This window comes from Pelophylax lessonae (assembly GCF_965119305.1).
Source record: "Pelophylax lessonae genome assembly, chromosome: 4".
NCBI lineage: Eukaryota > Metazoa > Chordata > Amphibia > Anura > Ranidae > Pelophylax > Pelophylax lessonae.
In genome coordinates, this window is record NC_138771.1 from 319,345,203 (window position 1) to 319,366,488 (window position 21,286).

The window sequence follows — 21,286 nt, forward strand, 5'->3', positions numbered from 1 at the left end:
TAGGTTTTAGCTTAAAGTAAACCTGAATGCAGAAAATGAAAACTTGCTGTTTGATAGGGCAGCTAAGGACACACTTCACTCAGAACTAGGATCCAGCTTTAAAAACCTAGGTGCCAGCACTACTAATCCTGAATATGACTATATAGGTAGCTGCATAGGGGGAGATTTATTAATATTGGAGCACTCAGAATGTAGTGCAGCTGTGCATGGTAGCCAATCAGCTTCTAACTTCAGCTTGTTCAGTTAAGCTTCGACAATAAAACCTGTAAGCTGATTGGTTTCTTTGCAGAGCTGCACCAGGTTTTACACGCTGCAGTTTTAGTAAATCTCCCCCATTGTTACAACCTAGGTAAAAGCAAAACGTTTGTTCTGTTAATTATGAATAGACTTTATTTTAGGAAATAAACCTTAAGGTGCCCACAAGTTTCAATGAAACTATTTTATTTTTATATTTTAATTAATTACTAATCAGATCTATACTGACATTTTTGTTTTCCCTTTTAAAGGTCAAGTGTACATATACCCTGTTGAAGATTTACAATGCTAAGCTACTGCCTCAAAATTAGCAGAAGGGTTGTCAACCTGCCGTGTGCACTCCTTCAATTGACCGTTGGGATGCCTGTCTGATAGACCTAATAAGTAGCTCAACAGTCAACTGAAGGGGGACACATGGCAGGCTGGCAACGCTGCTGCTAATTGTGACATAGTAGCCTTGCATTTTTCTGCCTTAAAGAGGTAGCTCTGTTATTGAAATGATCTCCATACAAGTAACTTCATAAATACGTTCATAAAAAAAAAATTGCTTGCGAAAACTTTATACAGTGAGACCTGATTCCCAATGAACTGAGAAATAGATTATAGGTTTATATACACTTTAAAGAAACCAAAATATTGAGAAAGATTGGGGGATTTTTGATAGTATATTGTGCCTGGTAAAATCAAACAAATGTTTTTATATTTGATCTTTTACATTTCTGGATAACCAAACCTAAAAGAATGTATTGGAAAGCAATTGATGTGCATGAGTTTTATGTCACAATGTCAAAAGAAACTAAAACAGTTTCATAGAAATAACATTATAGGAAATAAGATTAAATGTTCTGATCTTAAAAAATAAATGAAGTAAAACATAATCAAGTAACACATCTTGGGAAGTCACATTCTTTCCCATGGAGCAGAGTCCGCTAAGCTCTGAAGGAGATCCCTAAACAGATCCCCTGCGGAATCAGAGCCGACAAGGATGGATGTAAGTTTCTTGTCATCCGTGCCCATTTTGTTCCTTTGGGTGGCCAGGTGTAAACGGGCTCCGCTTTCCATTTACGTCAGACAACCTCTGATCTGGCCCACAAAAATGATAAAGGATGGGGTTCTATCCCATTTTTTTCCAGACCTGGAGGAACCCAGAGGTAGGAGGATGTAAATGGACACAAGTCCATTGACATCCAACTGTCCATATGGCTACATGGACCTTTTTGATCAGGTCGACCTGAAAAACTGACAAGTGGACCTGATTGGAATGCCTGTGTGAATAGGCCCGAAAGAGATGTGTGTATGAAACAGCACACAGTGAAATTCTGGAATCTTTTAACGTTACTGACTGACATGACTGTTGTTCTGCCTTGAGTGCATTACTAAACTATATAGCTAATAAATAATAATAATATGCAAACATTAAATGTAGGGCACAGATCACCTTATATGAAAGACTAAGAATCAGCTGTAAATCTTAAAAGAAAGGACTACATGACTACTGTAAAATTGGTTTTCCAATGTCAGTGCTGGTAGGCACCTCTCTGAACACTCGTGGGACTCTTGTAGGTAGGTTCATCACCATAATCAGCCAGAGGGTTGGGAGAGAGAAGCTTGCAGCCCCTCATCATACCAATACAGCAGAAAGAAGTGCAATGTTAGCACTAATTGCTGTACAGTAGTAGCAGGACTGTGCACACAGGAAGCCTCTCCTTGCTCAGCATATTGCTGACCTATAGTCACTGGGGGATAACACAGCAATGGAATGCAAGCTGTAGCCAATTGCTGGGGAAAACTCTGACCCAGGAAGGCATTGCACAGGAGCCACACAGAGCTGTGATGTGGAAGCCTACTCAGAGATATGGCCACTTTTATTTGAGGAGGGGGTCTTTATTGGCAGTGATGGGCTTCAGAGCCATCCTTCCCACCGACAATAGCACTTAATGACCCAGTCACCAAAGAGGTTTTTTCAATTTCCATGGCGACCTCGTAATGGGAATATATATATATATATATATATGTATATATATATATATATATAGTTGCACCTTATTTATTTCCGTTTGGTAAGGATGAATTTCACTCGGTGGTGGATACACGTATTATTCGGATAGAATACAATTCTACTCACCTGCAAAATATTTATGGACACTTATGAACTTTTATGTTTATGCACCAATTGATTTGCATTATTAATTGGCTTCACAGATTGATATATGTTATATATATTTACTTTTGTTGATTTGGTTCACACATAGATATATGTTATATATTCATTATTTATTTGTTGTTTAGCGCACCCACACCACATATATAATGGGGAATTGTTGAGTTGCATTATCTATCGTTTAAGGTATACCCTGAAACTGAACAGTTTCAATTCCTGAGGTGACTGTGCCTAGGTACTACTATTATGTATTCTCATAGCTACATATCTGCAGCATAAGATAATCTAAGGCACTCTGCCTCTGACTGCTAATCTCATGAGATCTAGAGTAAAATTTGGTGACGCCACTACTATGCTGCTCGGTATTTTCAATGCCAGAGATAAAGCTGTACCTGAAGAGCCGTACTCCCTACTTCTGCTTCAGTATTTCTTTGGATCTGTGATTTCTTTGCTTTTTAAACATTCCCCCACCAGTTATAAGATCCACAATCATCCAGGGGGTTGCTCTTGCATGAAGAAACAGCTCTTACAAAGCTAGCCACCTCCATACAAACCAGTCATAGTAAGTTGACTTGTTAATAAAGGTGGCTATATGTTGAATAGTTATCAAATATTCCTGAATTATATATCCAACATATCAGCTAGCAAACTGATCAGAATCCACAAAATCAAAGCGGTTAAGTCTTGTCTGCTCTTTCTAATTTATCATAATCATAGGGGAGGGCCTGGAGGGTCCAGTGTATAGCTATAAGCTACTACCTACATAGATGTATCAGGAACCCAATAGGGTTGAATGGTAGTTGTGTTTTGTTCAAGCCAAGGGTCTTAAATTTAGATGGGAATCCTCTATGACCCCTGTGTAGTTTTTAACAAAATGCTACCCACATTAAAGGCTCAGCACACTCAAAAGTGATAGCTTAGTGTAGACTGGTGTAGACCTGAATCCTTCTACTTTAAATACTCTACAAGCAAGATCTCCCAATTACTTCCAAATCTGCAACTGTCCACCTTAGTGTTTTGGGTGTTTACACCTTTGCGTGTCCCAGCAGTTCCTTTTGCATTCTCCAAGGCAAAAAATTACATTGAAAAAAAAAAACTCTCTTTATATGCACAGCAGGAGTTTAGATCCAGTTTAGATCCAGGAACTCAAGTGTATATATATATATATATATATATATATATACTGTATATACTGTATATATAATATCTATATATATATATATACTGCATATATATAATACAATGTATATATATATATATATATATATATATATATATATATATATATCACCAGTACAGTTTCCAAATTATGCATTTTGGTGCAACATACTCATTAATGGACTCTTTACAAAGTGTAATAGTTATGTGCCAAGTGTTTTTATCCATAGTAATTGATCACATATCATTTTTCACTGACAGCAGTAGCATACAATATAACTGAGCGTTCATCACCATTATTCTTTGCTATGCTTTATTGACCAGATCTTTAAATTAAATATCACAAAACCCTACAGAAATTGCTGTCTTTTCATTCCCTAGTACACCATCTGCAGTATTTGTTCACTGTGTCAATATTTGTGACAGGAAAGATTAGAAAACAATGGACTGTATGCAAAAGGTAGGATCACTGCACTCGCTTTTATACTTGGTTTTTCATGCAGTCCTGAATGCTGGCAGGTGCTAGTGACAAACCAATGTGATCAAAAGGAGCTGTCCATTCAGCACTCAGGAGAATGTAGAAAACACAGAAAGCTTTGTCAAAGCTTGAAGAATGAAGTGAATGTTAGATTAAGCAAATAACTTGCATACTAGATTAATGCAAGTGCAGCCTTGGAAAAGTGCAATGTTTACAAATGAATATGCTGACGGTGAACACAAAAAAAAAATAGATATTAGAAAAGCTGAATGATTATATGAGAATACTTACAAATACATATGCTTTATATACAAATAATCCCCAATTTACATAAGGGAGATGTTCTGTAAGTCTTTACGTAAGAGTTGATATGCATTCAGTGGCAGGCCAAGTGTATAAGTATACAGAAAAGGTAGGTGCACATACCTACCAAAAGTTGTAATAGCCAATTATCCTTTATGGTAGGCCCAGCTCATGAGCTGAGATTTTAAAACACATAAACACTAATGGAGCCATAAGCAGGCCAGGGAATAAGGACATGCCTCTGTGAGCATCAGAAGAGGTCTGTACATGGTTGGGGGTTGGGACAACATTAAAATGGAGAGTGGGTTACATGACCTGCATTTTATGGCCCATTTCTAAATGCAGGATGCTCTGTTGAGTTAAATGACTGGAGGAAAGTCAGTCAAACTAATTTGATGGGCCACATCACAACTGGCCTTTCTTCCACATTTGTATTTTGCTTTTTTTTTTTTACTAATGTATTTGTATAGTAAACTAGCAGAGCACCACAGTGCTTTGTTAAACATGCAGTATGAGTAGTGTAAAGCTGTACCACTGCTTTTTAAAATGGATCACTTAGTGTGAAAATGTCCTTACACTTTAACTTGCACAATATATATATATATTATTTTATTTATTTATTATTTTTATTATTATTTATTTTTTATTATTATTATTATTTTATTGTGAAACAGAAAAAAAAGCATCAACCTCCATTGTCATGATGGGTGTGAAATAATTTCCAAAATATGTTTTGCTGCATAGTTAATCAGTTGCGTACAACTAAAAAGACAAAATAAATTGAAAATGTTGTGTTACCAGTGGACCCAGGGGAAGGCAATAAAAAACTTTATATAGTGGGGTCCAATTTTCTCCAAGCAATTATATTTTTTGCATTTAAAAACACATTCAGCCCCCTGCTCTAGCAATTCAGCCCTCTGCTCTAGCAATCTACTCATCTGGTTTGAAATTACAACTTTGGAAAACTTTTCCACATTTTTGCAGCTCTTACTGTAAAGAAGTCTATCTGAAAAACCTCTTTATCTCTAGTGGCAAGGCAAAGTATATCACATTTATGCTTTATACAAGGACAAGGTCATCATATTACCCCCCCCCCCCCCCACACACACACACCAATGCTTCTCTTGTCAGAGGAAAATATTATTTTCCTCCCTCTTGGGTCATCCATACCCCTTATTTATGTAGATGCCTTCCTTTGCACTCATTTCAACAAAAAATAATCTGTTCAATTCTAAAAATGTAATTTAGGGTCTGTTATCTTTAAAAATAATGTATTTTGATATGTTTGTGGGGTTAATAAATGAAAATAATTAGTGCATGATTAATTCACATGGCTTTATTTACATTTTGTCCACAATTTTATAGATATCAAGCTGTCTAACAAAAGTGATGGTGACAGGGCTGGGACAACCTATAACATTGCCAAGGGTTACAGTAGTAAACAATCCTTTTGGGTGATGCTGGGGGTGCTTCAGCATAAACATAGGCCATTTTAATAAAACATGACTGTTGCATACTCTCCAAGCAGTGGTAAAGTTTGTCCCAACCCCTCTCTGTCAGCTTCAGCTCTATGTGAACAAGGGAAAAAATATAAATATAGAAATAATAATAAAAAAAAAAAAAGGAAATAATATACTGGATACTATCATTGTGTATTAAGAACAATATTATATAACTACTGCTATCAGAGTGTAGAGTAAAACAACAGGTTAGTTTCATGATTTTCATCTCTTGATTTTCCTCTGTAATCAAAACAATCAGAGCAATCAAAGAGAGTAGCTTTCAGACAATATCAGATGCAGCTGAGTTTAGATTGAGATTCTCCATCCATATCTGGTAATAAATGTGTGTGGTTGACTGATGTCATAAACATCAGTTCTGCAAAATCAGTTCTCTCTTAATTTAAAATGTTTTTGGCCTGAATTGAATAATAAAATGTATTGGTTATCATATGGACTGTAATTTACCATGCACTGAGGGAAATCTAATCAGACTAAGCAGCAGCCATCTTGCTTGATAGGGGTATGGAAGATTTCAAGTTTACCTATCACATCAGACATTTTCATTTACCATGTACTCTTATGCCTTTCCTGTATTCCTTGTATACATACTGTGTTTATATTCAAACTTCATAGGTCTTTGACTATGCAGGCAGATGTTCTTCTAAAATGATGTGGTGTCTGTATATAATGCACGTAGTATCTAATTTTGGAATTACCTGTTAAATATAACTTATGTTTGTTATATGAAATTAAATGGGTCAATAATTAAAAGATATAAATGGATGAATAATAACTTTCAGGAAGGAGTAATTAAAGGTTTTAGACATTTATAAGAATTAGGATACCCAAGAAAATCCTAGCAGTGAAAAACGTAGCAGAGATATTTTTCCTATTTATTTTACCTAGCAGAGATATTTTTTTAAACATATTATTAACCTAGTGTTCAGTGACACTAATAGACACTAATACTAAAAAAAAAAAAAAAAAAAAAAAAAAATTTAAAAAATAAAAATGGAAACTAATGCTGGCTATACAGTTTACTCTTCTTTTGCATGCAATGTAAGAGCACAGGGAACTACAAGATGCAAAGCCAAAGTACATACATGCACATTATATCACTTTCTTTATGATCTACAAACACGTTATTTTTATTTTATTTTTGTCCTTCTATAAATTCCTCTTTAAAGTATCTTAAGTTAACAACTGAGATGCTTGATACCCTCACTTACTGAAAATTTGAAAATAATTGCACTTAGAGTATTAACACTTCAAAGACTACTATTGCTGAATATACTGTATTCTAACTGTAAGCAGCTGATACATGTGTTTTCTATTTGAATTCCTTCTTCTATTTCACACACTTATATTTTTCTCTGCATCCCTACAAGCAGACTAAACTTTCAAGCAATATTGACAGGGGTTGAGAAAATCTATAATACTGCCAGGGGTGCTTAAAGCGGTCATATTTTATTTATACGGGTAAAACAAGACCTCACTTTGGTGGAGGTGCAGAAGCTTCTCTAATGTGCAAATCTGCACAAATACATTTACATCATGGCATACTTACCTCTGAGTTTGCCCCCCTCCAACTTGCTTTTGGTGCTCTGTTGCTGTCATCTTCTCTGTCTCTTATTTTGACCCCTGTGCTGTCACTGATGATGTAACTCCTGTGCATGTGTGCTACAGGTACATCATCCTTACATCTGGGTCCTATGTTACACTGTGCTGTGAATGCACAGTATAGTTTCCAATTTTTTTCCACTATAAAGCCCATTTTACTTACCTGATGCTCTGATCCCCCAGCACCTGACATTCCCTCTACTCCCCTGTGCTCCAGCACTGGACTGTCTCTCAGCATCCTCAAGTCCAATACAAGGCTAGGGGCTCTGAACTGAACTTGATGACGTCAGAGGACCTGCAACTGTACATAAGTAAGAAGAAGCTGCGAGGACCAGTCTTACAGCCTGGAAGGAGTGGAGGATGAGGAAAAAAAACTGATTTTTGCAGCCACCTAAACCTAAGGAAGCATTTAACCCTGCACCGCAACAAGGGAGAGTATTCCTTTCCCTGGGGTTCAGCTTGAAATCTCTCTAAACTAGTTAAAACTTTTATGTCAATTGCTCAAGCTCCCTGGATAATGTCATAATGTCAACTTCTGTCAATATTGCTGGGTAGCTTGGTCTGCACAGATGGATAAAAAATATAAAGACATGGAAAATCAAAACTAGAGCTACAACAATACACATAGTAACCCCATACAGTTTTGATAAAGCAATCATTTTTCTCAATAGTGATCCTTTGAGATAAAGCATCAGATCAATTGTATTTTAAATGCTTTATAGTTCTGCTGTTGGGAAGATGTCTTTAAGCCCTACTCCAGAAAAACAAAAAGTCTTCCCAGGCTGTTGGGAAGCTCCAGCACTTGAGAGGTTAACTGATCCTTTACTCTAGAAGATGGTAAAAGCACTCTTACTTACCTGGCCCTTGCTCTCCTGGCACACGATGCTCCCCGATGCTCCGGTAGTGGACTGTCTCTCAGCATCCTCACATCCAGTGCAGGGCTATGAACCAAGCAATGGTCTTGATTACATCAGAGGACTTTGGACTGCTGGAGCATGGGGGAGAAGAAGCTGCTGGGACTAGTCTAGCAGTGCAGAGCTGTGGGGTAAGTAAAACTGGTTTTCCTGGTCCCCAAAACTAAACAAGCAAATAACCCTTGTAGTTCAGGCACAACCCCACTGCAAGAGAGGAGCTTTTTGTTTTCCCAAAGTCCAGCTTTAGTGTAGATCTAAATGTTAGGTTAACTTCCTAACATTCTAGGACATCCTTTATTAAACGGGGTTCATCTAGAGGTTGCTAATGGTTCCTTCAGAGATTTCTGCCTTTTAACTAAGTAACCTCTGACACCAATGATCCTTTTACCTATCCGTAAGGGAGGACCCCAAAGGAACATTCTTCCCAGGGACCTTTTAATGTACCCCTAATGTACCTTCAATTATTATCAGAGTTAACTTGAGACCAGAAAGGTATTTCAAGGGTTTCTCTATGTTAAAACGTTTGAGAATAGAAGTGGCTTGTTAACAGAATTAGTAGCTGTAAATAGGGAGCTGTCCATTGGGCATCACTCTGCTCCATTCATTCTGTCCACTCAGGACCACTCTGCTCCATTTATTCTACTACTAGCCCTGCAGGGGAACTTCTTCAGATTCTCCCTGCTGTATATAGGGAGCTGTCCAATCAGCACCACTCTGCTCCATTTATTCTACTTCTAGCTCTGCCTTGGAACTTCTGCAGATCCCCACTGCTGTATATAGGGAGCTGTCCATTCAGCACCACTCTGCTCTATTCATTCTGTCCATTCAGTACCACTCTGCTCCATTCATTCTACTACTAGCCCTGCCTGGGAACTTCTTCATATTCCCCCTGCTATTTATAGCATTCAGCACTACTCTGTTCCATTTATTCTACTACTAGCCCTGCTAGTTCTACTACTAGAACTAATTCACTTCCCCACTGTTGTATATAAAGAGCTGTCCATTTAGCACCACTCTGCTCCATTCATTCTGTCCATTAATGGCCACTCTGCTCTATTCATTCTACAACCAGCCATGCCTTGGAACTTCTTCGCATTCCCCCTGCTGTGTATAGGGAGCTATCTATTCAGCGCCACTCTGTTCTTTCATTCTACTACTAGCCTTGCCTGGGAACTTCTTCACATTCCTGCTTTATATAGAGAGAGCTGTCCATTTAGTACAACTCTGCTCCATTCATTCTACTACTAGCCCTGCCTGGGAAGTTCTTCACATTTCTGCCATATACAGGGAGCTTTCCATTCAGAACCACTCTGCTCTATTCATTCTATTACTAGCCCTGCCTGGGAACTTCTTCACATTCCTGCTTTATATAGAGAGAGCTGTCCATTTAGCACAACTCTGCTCCATTCATTCTACTACTAGCCCTGCCTGGGAAGTTCTTCACATTTCTGCCATATACAGGGAGCTTTCCATTCAGAACCACTCTGCTCTATTCATTCTATTACTAGCCCTGCCTGGGAACTTCTTTACATTTCTGCTGTATATAGGGAGCTGTCCATTCAGCACCACTCTGCTCTATTCATTCTGTCCATTCAGGACCACACTGCTCCATTCATTCTACTACTAGCCCTGCCTGGGAAGTTCTTCACATTTCTGCTATACACAGGGAGCTGTCCATTCAGAACCACTCTGCTCTATTCATTCGATTACTAGCCCTGATTAGGAACTTCTTCACATCCCCCTGCTGTATATAGAGAGCTGCCCATACAGCACCACTCTGCTCCATTCATTCTGTCCATACAGCACCACTCTGCTCCATTCATTCTGTCCATTCAGGACCACTCTGCTCCATGCATCTTGTCCATTCAGGACCACTCTGCTCCATTCATTCTGTCCATACAGCACCACTCTGCTCCATTCATTCTGTCCATTCAGGACCACTCTGCTCCATGCATCTTGTCCATTCAGGACCACTCTGCTCCATTCATCTTGTCCATTCAGGACCACTCTGCTCTATTCATTCTATTACTAGTCCTGTCTGGGAACTTCTTCACATCCCCCTGCTGTATATAGAGAGCTATATAGCTCCATTCTTTCTGTCCATTCAGGACCACTCTGCTCCATGCATTCTGTCCATTCAGGACCACTCTGCTCCGTGCATTCTGTCCATTCAGGACCACTCTGCTCCATTCTTTCTGTCCATTCAGGACCACTCTGCTCCATGCATTCTGTCCATTCAGGACCACTCTGCTCTATTCATTCTATTACTAGTCCTGCAGGGGAACTTCTTCACATTCCTGCTGTATATAGGGAGCTGTCCATTCAGCAGCACTCAGTTCTATCCATTCTCTTACTAGCCCTGCCTGGGAAGTTCTTCACATTCCCCTTGCTATAAATAGGGAGCTGTCCATTCAGCAGCATGCATTCCCCAGCACCGTCTTAGCATTGCCTGTACGGATGGATGACTAACCTGTAGGTGTAGGATGTCAGTGTCTGTCCCCGGTCCCCAGCCGTGGTGTGAGCTGTACGGAGAGGAGGAGGAGGAATGTGCTTGTGTTCCCCTGGATGATGATGATGATGATGATGATGCCTCCTCTGTAGTCACTCCCGACTGACGCGTTGTCTCCCCTCCTCCTCCGTCTCTCCCCACTCCCTCCCTCCCCGATCAGCACAAATCCCAACTAGTCTTTGCTCCGCATTGATTGATAATGATCAGCTGGCTCTCAGCCGCGTTCAGCAGCCACTCGACTGTATAGGAAGGCGCCTCCCATTAGGTGTAACACAGCTAAACAAATCTGCTGAAAGGAGGGGGGATGCTGGATGGTGTTGATGTGGGGTGGGGTGACCTTGCATTTTGACAACAAGCTGTAAAAGCTGGGTCCCCCGAAGACAACCCCCATTTGACCTTCTTGTAAAGATCTTAATGAGATACTTCATTATTTCTGTCAAGTTTGCTTCATTGGGCAGCTTAATATTAATCATGCGTGACTACAAAGAGCGGCTTCACCCTTGCCAAACTCATCCCTGGTAGCAGGCAGAGAGGGCTTCATGAATTAGTCATACTGAGCCGAGCTCTTCTATGGTGGGCACTGCAGATGCCGGAGCCTTGTCATGGGCTTTTCCAGTGGTATGCAGGTTATCAGTACAATGATTCACAAAGGCTCTGCAGGTAACAATGGATGTGTGCGGTGCAATCAGTCCAATATCTACCGACTACAGCAAACAAATATGCTATTGGCTGCTCTGCTTTATTGCACATTATCATTGCTCATAGCACTTCCTTCTACAACACCGTGCTCATTTAACCAGCTGCTCAGACAAATGGGACATCTCCCAATAACCCTTGTGCTAAGGCATGACATATACCTAATATGGTGGTATAAATTAAATGAATATCGTTTTTTTTTTTTTAACCACTTTGGCCCCTTTCACATAGGCGGACCGTTCAGATCCTCCTGTCCGTTTTTTTGGCGGATCTGAATGGTCACCCCATGCATCTCTATGGGGCATCGGATGTCAGCGAACATGTCGCCGCTGACATCCGATGCCCCATAGAGATGCATGGGGTGACCATTCAGATCCGATCCGTCAAATCTGGACGGATGGAAACCCTCGGATCAGATGGGATCGAATGGGAAAGGACAGGCGGTCTATTCCCATCCGATTCCCCCATAGAGATGCATGGGGACCTGACAGTGGATCGATCCCCCGCTGAGAAAACCGTCCGATGGACTCCATGTGTGAAAGAACCCTTAAAGGCTGGGACTAGTGGACATCGCTGGACAGAGATGGGGTTCAGGTAAGTATTAGGGGTGCTGGGGTGCTAACCACCCGCTGCAAATATACTGTAGCAATGTGGCTTGACTGCGTAAATCGCTGTACCCATACGTCGCTGCTCGGGAGCGAGCGTGGGGATGTGCAGCTATTCGCGAGAGGGGAAGCTGATATGCAGGGCAATACTCAAGCAGGTAAGTATTAGGGGTGCATAGAATGCATTAAAATTAAAAAAAAACATCTGAGTTTACAACTCCTTTAACCACTTAAGCCCCAGAAGGTGTACCCCCTTAACCACTTGCCGACTGCCCTCCGCCTTTTTACTGCGGCAGGGCGGCTCGGCTGTGTTCATTTACGTAGTACTACGTGACTGAGTGCATGTGGTTTTGGGGGCACGCACGCGATGCCAGAGCCACGCTCCCCGCTGTCTGTAGACACAGCGGGAGGCGGGCCGCTATCGTCTGAGAAACCGAGAGAAGACCCTCCTGCTTATGTAAACAAAGCAGGCGGATCTTCTGTCAGACAGGCAGGGAAAGCTCATCAGTTACAGCTAAGCTGAAACTGCGATCTCTCTGTGCCTGTCAAAGAACCATCCCCCTCCCCCCCCCCACAGTCAGCAAGCACATTAGGCATACATTTAACCCCTTTGATCACCCCCAGTATTAACCTCTTCCCTGCCAGTGTCATTTATACAGTAACAGTGCATATTATTTAGCACTGATTACTGTATTAGTGTCACTGGTCCCCAAAAAGTATCAAAAATGTCAGTTAGGGGTCCGATCTGTCCACAGTAATGTCGCAGTCCCGCTAAAAATCTCTGTTCGCCGCCATTACTAATAAAAAAATAAAATAAATAAAAGGTCCAAAAATCTATCCCATAGTTTGTAAACGCTATAACTTTTGCACAAACCAATTAAAATACACTTTTTACCAAACATATGTAGCAGAATACAAATTGGCCTAAACTGATAAAAAAATTTAATTTTTAAAACATTTTTATTGGGAATGTTCTATAGCAGAAAGTAAAAAATATGGCGTTTTTTTCAAAATTGTCGCTCTTTTTTTGTTTACAAAATCTAAAAACCACAGAGGTGATCAAATACCACCAAAAGAAAGCTCTATTTGTGGGGACATCAATTGTATTTGGGTACAGCATCGCATGACCGTGCAATTTTCCTTAAAGTAACGCAGTGCTAGATCGCAAAAAATGGCCTGGTCATTAAGGGGGTAAAACCTTCCAGGGCTGAAGTGGTTAATGACCAGTCCATTGTTTTTGCAATTCGGCCCTGCGTTACTTTAACGGATAATTGCGCAGTCGTGCGATGCTGTACCCAAATAAAATTGATATCCTTTTTTTCCCACAAACAGAGCTTTCTTTTGGTGGTATTTGATCACCTCTGCAGTTTTTATTTTTTGCACTATAAACAAAAAAAGAACAACAATTTTGAAAAAAAAAACTATAGTTTTTAGGTTCTGCTATTTAACATTTCCATTTAAAAAAAAAAAAAATCAAATGTTTTCATAATTTTAGGCAAATATGTATTCTGCCATATATTTTTGGTAAATAAGTTTATATTGATTGGTTTGCGCAAAAGTTATCGAGTCTACAAACTAGGAGAAAGATTTATGCATTTTTCTTTTACTAGTAATGGCAGCAATCAGCGATTTTTAGCAGGACTGCGACATTGCGGCGGAAAGATTGGACACCTAACTGACATTTTTGACACTTTTGGGGGGACCAGTGACACTAATACAGTAATCAGTGCTAAAAATATGCACTGTTACTGTAGTAATGACATTGGCAGGGAAGGGGTTAACACCAGGGGCGATCAAAGGGTTAAATGTATGCCTAGGGGGTGTTTAATACCTATGAGGGGGATGTGCTTATGGAATCAGCACAGGGACCTGTTTTCCTAAATAGGAGGAACACAGGAGCCCTGTGTTGATTGATGACAGAACAATGGTCTGCCGTGTTTATAATGGCAGACCGCCGTTCTGTCTTCTCGCGGAGTGATCGCGTGTGTCTGAAGGCAATTGCAGGTGCTGGCCCCGCAGATCAGCTTTCCCTCCCATGAATCGTGGAGCGCGCATGCCCCCATCCTCCCTCCTGAGGAGCGACGTATGACTACGGCAATTTGCGCAGTCGAGCCACCTTGCCGCAGTATATTTGTGGAGGGTGGTTGGCAAGAGGTTAATGCTAGATGCATATTGTACTGATACATACTGAAAACTCAGAAACAAAATTGCAATCAAATGTCTTGCAAAGTCAAAACATTGGACACAGGGATTTTTTCACTGATTGTGTGGTGTGCACTGGACACAGCTCACATCATGATTTCACCATTTGAAGACCAAGCCTTTTTTGTGACATTTGTTGCTCAATATTTTTTGCTAGAAAATTACTTAGAGCCCCCAAACATTATATATATTTTTTTTTCAGAGACCCATGAAAATAAAATGGCATTTGTTGCAATATGTTATGTCGCAGCAGTCTTTCAAATGCATTTTTTTTTAAATGCACTTTAATGGAAATAAAAAAAAAAAAAAGACAGCAATTTTCTTTACATGATATGAAAGATGATGTTACGATGAGTAAATAGATACCTAACATGTCATGCTTTAAAATTGCACATGCTTGTGGAAGGGCGACAAACTACGGTACTTAAAAATCTCCATAGGTGACGCTTTACAAATTTTTAACGGTTACCTGTTTACAGTTACAGAGGAGGTCCTGCACTAGAATTTTTGCTCTCGCTCTAATAATCACAGCTATACCTCACATGTGTGGTTTGAACACTGTATGTATTTGCGGGCACAACTTATGTATGTGTGAGCACCAAGGGATAGGGCGTTATTTTTTTTATTTTTTATTTTACTTTTTATTTTTACACTGTCTCTTTAATTTTTTGTAATCACTTTTGTAAACATCCTTTGTGACAGTAATAGGCAGTGACAGGTACTCTTTATGGAGGGATCTGGGGTCTATAAGACCCCAAACCCCTCCTCTGCATGTGAAAGCATTCAAAACGCCAAGATCTGCGTTTTTGAATACTTTCGATTTTTGAAAACCGAGGAAACCTGGAAGTGATGTGAAGTGATGACGTTGCTTTCGGGTTACCATATCCAAGACCCAATCAAAGCCGATTGTAAACAACACAGAGCACCAAACATTGACAGGCAGTCTTGCTGTTTTTTTTTTCCTGCAAAGCATGGGAAAAACGGCAAGATTGCTTAGTAAAAGCAACACATAACACACAGTAAACATTGTTAGGCATACATTTAATCCCTTGATTGTCCCTAGATGTTAACCCCTTCCCAGCCAGTGTCATTAGTACAGTGTATAGTATTACTGATTACTGTATTAGTGTCACTATTGACATCAGTGTCAGTTAGTCAGCATCAGTTAGTGTCAGATTTTCCTCCACACTATCACATTCCCACTATAAGTCGCTGATCACCACCATTACAAGTATAAAAAATCATTAAAAAAATTCTAGTATCTATACCAGACACTATAACTTTGACGCAAACCAAATAATATACACTTATTGGGATTTTTTATTTTTACCAAATACATGTAGCAGAATAAGTTTGGCCTAAATTCATGAAAAAATGTGACCTTTTAAATGTTTTATTGCATATGCTTTACAGCAGAAAATAAAAAAACTATGTATTATAAAAAATGAAAAAAAAAAGACAGTTGTGATCAAAGCCCACCAAAAGAAAACTCTATTTGTGTGAAAATAGTTATAACAATTTAATTTGTGTACAGTGTTGTGCATGAGCGTGCAATTGGCAGTTAAAGTTGTGCAGTGCAGAATCGCAAAAAATACTCTGGTAATGAAGGAGGTAAAATCTTTTTCCAAAATCCAGAGGTCAAGTGGTTTAAATTGGCTCAGCAAGATACTTACAACAATGGCTGAACGTAAAATACCACCATTAGGAACACGGGTGAGTGAACAGCGACTAGGAAAATGTTTGAGAATAATACATAGCTCAGTAGTAGATATAAATACTTTGGAAATGAATTAGAAATGTTTGGCAAGATGGTACATAACACTAGTTAAAGCCCATAAATACCAACCAGAAAAAAAACATTACTGTGTTGGAGAGGATGTAGATTGGAGGGAACCATGGCCCGACTTATGGTGGAAATCCCCAAACATAAAGGAATATTGGAGGAAGGTGCTGTAACAGATACGGGAGATTACAAGTATAGACATTCCTGATGATCTGTGATTTTGTTTATTCCATGGTACAATAAGTACAATAAAACAATATAAGAATACTGTAATACCTCATTTGATGGACGCAGTAAAAGGAATGATACCAGGATTTTGGCAGGAACCTGAAAGCCCCACAATAGGAGATTGGGTTTAAAGAGTGAAATATACATATAAAATAGAACACTGTCGCGGTAGTGGGGAACATGAGATCGAAAAAATTCTGGACAGAGTTTAGGAACACAAGGAAATACGCTAAAATATGGGGAGTATAGAAGATAAGGAAGGGAGGGGGGGGGGTGAAAAAAGAGAGAAAGGGGAGTTGGGAAAAAAAGGAAAGGGGGGGAGGAGAGGGGAGGGAACTGTGAGATGAATAATGTAAAATTGTTGAAAATATGTGTTTTTTATGGATTTGGTATATCGGAAAATGAATAAAGATATAAAAGAAATGGCCCCACCTTTAGGTACCTAAGAATCTCCATAGGTGTCCATAGGTGTCACTTTACAGGTTTCCAGTTAAGAGTTACAAAGAGGTCTGGCACAAAAATTACTTCCCTCACTCTGACGTTCACGGCAATACCTCGCATTTGTGCATGAGCATAGGGGAATGGGGGCTCTTTAAGAATGACTTTAATTATATTTCTTTATTTTATTTAAAAAAAAATACACTAAACATATGGAAAATCTTACTAGTTTCATAAAAGGCGCATCCATTACATTTCATGAAGAAGATTATATTAAAATCCTGACAAACTCTTCCCCCTCCTATTCAGGGAGCCCTTGATGAAAAAAAAAAGGTTTACTTTCTTAGACACTTATATGATGTCTTTATATTTTAGGTTAAATTATTCTTATAATTTCTAAAATACACTAATGTTTATTTATTTATTTATTTTTTTGTAAGTTTTATTTTGTGATTTTTATTTAGAGAGGGGGGAGGTCAGGCCAGAAAACAGGACTAAAACTATATGGGACAATTGTGCTACTAAAATCACTAGCAACTGATCATAAGAGAGATGGACCCTGTGGTTTTCTACAATTTAAACGACACAAGGGGCATGTAGTAGTGATTAATTTCTCATGATCGCACAATGCACAAATTCTATTTAATGAATTGCCTTTGGATGTTACTTGTGTATGTAAGCAGGCTACCCACGTTCCTTGCACATGGCAGATACATGCAGATGGGTCTCACTTACTCAAAGGGTCTTGGGGCGGCTTCCAGCATTCTCCACCCATACCCCAATTGAATTCATATGCATGGATGCAGGTCATAGACCCCTTACCATGGCCCAAGTTAGTGTTCATACGGGGAACAAAGGTCCTGTGATACTTTAAAACCCCCCGGTCACCTTACAGTTTTCCATGCCTTCCTCTCCCCATCCACCACCCACTCCTTCACCAACCAGGTTTGTACCGGTACATAACACCTTACAGTAAATATCACAGTAATTATCATCCCCAGGTATTGGCTGCACTCTTGACTTCACTTTATACTTCTTGTAATAGAAATCACACTTTTTTCCCTTTCCTAAACCCCTTACCTTTTTTCATGAAATGTTATTTTAGATATTTATGTTATTATATTACTTCATTGTTCCTTGTATACTCACAAGTTATGTTGTGTTTATTATAATATTGCATACATTGCTATTGTTTGTCCCAAATACCTCTTATATGTTTTCTTGATTTTTAATATCTCATATTCCTTAAATAAAAAGAAATTGCAAAAAAAATAAAAATACACTGTATCTTAAATTTTATTATCTCTTTTATTGCTATAAGAAGGGATGAACAGCATCCCTTGTAATAGCATGGGCCATCACAGGTCCTCTTTATGGAGAAAACTCTCCTTTGCCCTCCAAAGCATCTGATCAAACCAGCTTGTTCTAGATGGTAATGGCTTGTTTAGATCAAAACTGGAAGCAACTAAATCCTTGTCGCTTCCGGTTTCTGACGTCACGCAGTGGGAGGAACAACATCAGTTCCTCTCAGTGTGTCCCAGGAACTGGGTGGCATCAGGTGCATCCTTACTGGGCTCCCTGAGCACACGGGAGAGCCCAATAAAGGTGGTGGGAGGGGGGTGGAACCCCCTTCGGACGCCTGTAAAATGAATCCAGTAGCTCTGTAGCTGCTAGGATTACTTTTACATTGAAAGGAATCACTGGCCCTAAAAATATTTTGATCCTTGCTGCAGTATCACCCTTCAAATTCAGCGATGCATTGGTACCTCCCTGAACAGGAAGGTGTTAAAGCCCAATGTTGGCCATCCCTCCCTTTTAGCCCCTCTAACTCATCCTGCCAGGCATTTCGATTTCTTATCTGGTAAATCAAATTATACTCACCTAAGTCCCCCCATCTAGGTCCCTTGCTGTTTATGGCTATGGGGACCTGGCACTGGATGATACACTGATCAGCCATAACATTATAACCACTGACAAATATGGTGAATAACATTGATTATTTAATTTATAATCAAAAGATCCCACGAGCAACCAAGTGATAATATAATTGCTGCAACACTCCACTATCTCACACAGTGCAAATAATATATACAAAAAATGTTGCGCAAAAATATATATAGTAAACTGAATATATGATCAACACAAAATGTATACAAATAACCTCCAACGCGTAAAAAAAAAAAAATATATATATATATATAAATAATATCCTAGCAAGTCCATCAAATCAATCTCAATATAAATAAATATTATAAAGTGCCCAATGTGAAAACGCACATGTGTAAAAATATCCAATCATGTGAATCCAACCAAGCAAATGCCGGTATGGTAGTGGACCTCTATAAAAAAAACTTTGATGGACTTGCTATACTTATATTAGGATATTATTTATAAATATATTTTTTTTCTTTACACTTTGGAGGTTATTTATATTAGGGCTGAAACAACTAATCGATTAATCGATTATAATCTTCAACTAATCGATTTCGTAATCGATTAATCGGTCAGCCAATTAGTTGTCCTGCATACAGAATGCATTATTTTTTTACATATCAGAAAATACAGTATAACACACATACAGCTCAGTAAACCACCCATACATGTCAGTAGATGACAGAGAACTTGTGAATGTGTGAGGAGCAATGCCTCATGGGAAATGTAGTCCTGGGCAAGAGAAGGAACCAAGTGATTCTAAAAGGCAGAGGTTTTTTAACCTTGCTATAGGGACACTCTGTACAGTACTATACTTTGCTGCTTCCTATAGGGACACTCTGTACAGTACTATACTTTGCTGCTTCCTATAGGGGCACTTTGAAGGCAGGAGAAGCCAGAAGTGCCGTGGGGGGGCGCAGAAGAGGAGAATCAGTGCTGCTCTGTGAAAAATCATTACACATAGAGGATAAGTATGACAAGATTGTTGTTAAAAAGAAAAAAATCCAACGTTTACAATCACTTTAAGGGCTCTGTGCAGGGAAGATGAGCAGCATCTGAACCCAGAGAAGGTGGAGGCTGATAGACTAGAGATGATATAAGACATTACAATTACATTTAGACCCCGTTCACACTGGGGCGAGACGTCGTGGGTCGCCTGCCATAGATTAGCACAGGACCCCTTCTAATAGGAGCGACACAAGTCGCTCCGACTTAGAAAAAGGGTCCGGAGCTTCTTTGGGGCGACCTGGAGAGACCTGCATTGACTTCAATGATATGAAGTCCGTGCATGTCGCTCCGAGGTCGCGGTGCACAGCTCGCCCCGGCAAGTCGGATCGCCCCAGTGTGAACGGGGCCTTGAAGTAAAAGTTTACTAGTATTGTGCATTAGATTTAAAATGATTATATCCATGAAAAAAAAAAAAAAGTCTCAGCTTTTAGTACTACTTTAATATATAAATGTTATTTTTCCCCCCTCCACCCTTCATATACCTTCATGTCTGACTCCCAGTTAAAATATCCTGCATATCCGACTTCTGGCCATATTTTTGTTATATACATACACATGAAAAAAAAAAAGCATGCTGCTGCTACTAAAGGTCTTCTGCTTCCCATACATGTATTGGATTTTTGGACAAAAATATTTGCATCTATATTTGTTCAAAAATGATTTGTATATTTGTTTAATGGACGAGTGTTGTTTGAAAATTCCACTTGCTTTTAACAATAAATTTTAAAATGAATAAAACTTCTGAGCAAAAACCACATACACTATTTGAAGATTTGTTTGATTGAGAAGTTTTCTATTCTGTTCCTTCAAATTTTCCTGTTACTGTGGTTGACACCGGACACCAAATACACTAATGGTTAGAAAAATCGGATGAATGTTTTTAAAAATTTTCTAAAAAAAATTTAGTTTGTGTATGGCCAGCATAAGTGACAGCAGGCACAGGGAGCTTGTATCAAGCTACCCGCCTATTAATAAGGGAGCCATGATTATATACCAATCCGGTCTGAAAATTTGCAAAACAGTGTTTTAGGTCTTTTAAAGATATTGGTCTCGGAGTCTGATAAGTACCACATTTATACCTCTAATAATACATAGATCTGTCTCAGAGTGGATTAAATATCCAACTATATAGCTGGGTATTTATATTTACCACTACATATAGATATTCAAGAATATTAACTAAATTATACACTTTTCTTTTTTTTTTTAGGTTTTTATCCGATTAGTCGATTAATCGAAGCAATAATCGGCCAACTAATCGATTATGAAAATAATCGTTAGTTGCAGCCCTAATTTATATACATATTGTGTTGATCAAATATTCAGTTTACTATATATATATTTTTGTGCAACATTTTTTGTATATATTGATTATTTCATTACAATGGCATCTGAGAATGGGTGGGATATATTAGGCAGCAAGTGAATATGCTGTCTATGCAGTTGATGTTAAACACACAGATATTACGCTGCAAGATCTAAAGAGAGGCAGTT

The 21,286-nt window shown here is 39.1% G+C and overlaps 1 protein-coding gene across 2 annotated transcripts in view; it reads right to left on the bottom strand.

Annotated features, from left to right (window-relative positions):
• CPLX2 (complexin 2) overlaps positions 1-21,286 on the bottom strand; it is a 366,962-nt gene that overhangs the window by 103,334 nt on the left and 242,342 nt on the right. The window contains exon 1 of one of the 2 annotated variants that reach the window (XM_082254099.1): positions 10,862-10,982. The exons of the other annotated variant lie outside the window; for it this stretch is intronic. The gene's annotated coding sequence lies outside the window, so the exon portion shown is untranslated. Of the gene's footprint in view, positions 1-10,861; positions 10,983-21,286 lie in introns of those variants that run through there. 2 annotated transcript variants of the gene reach the window in all.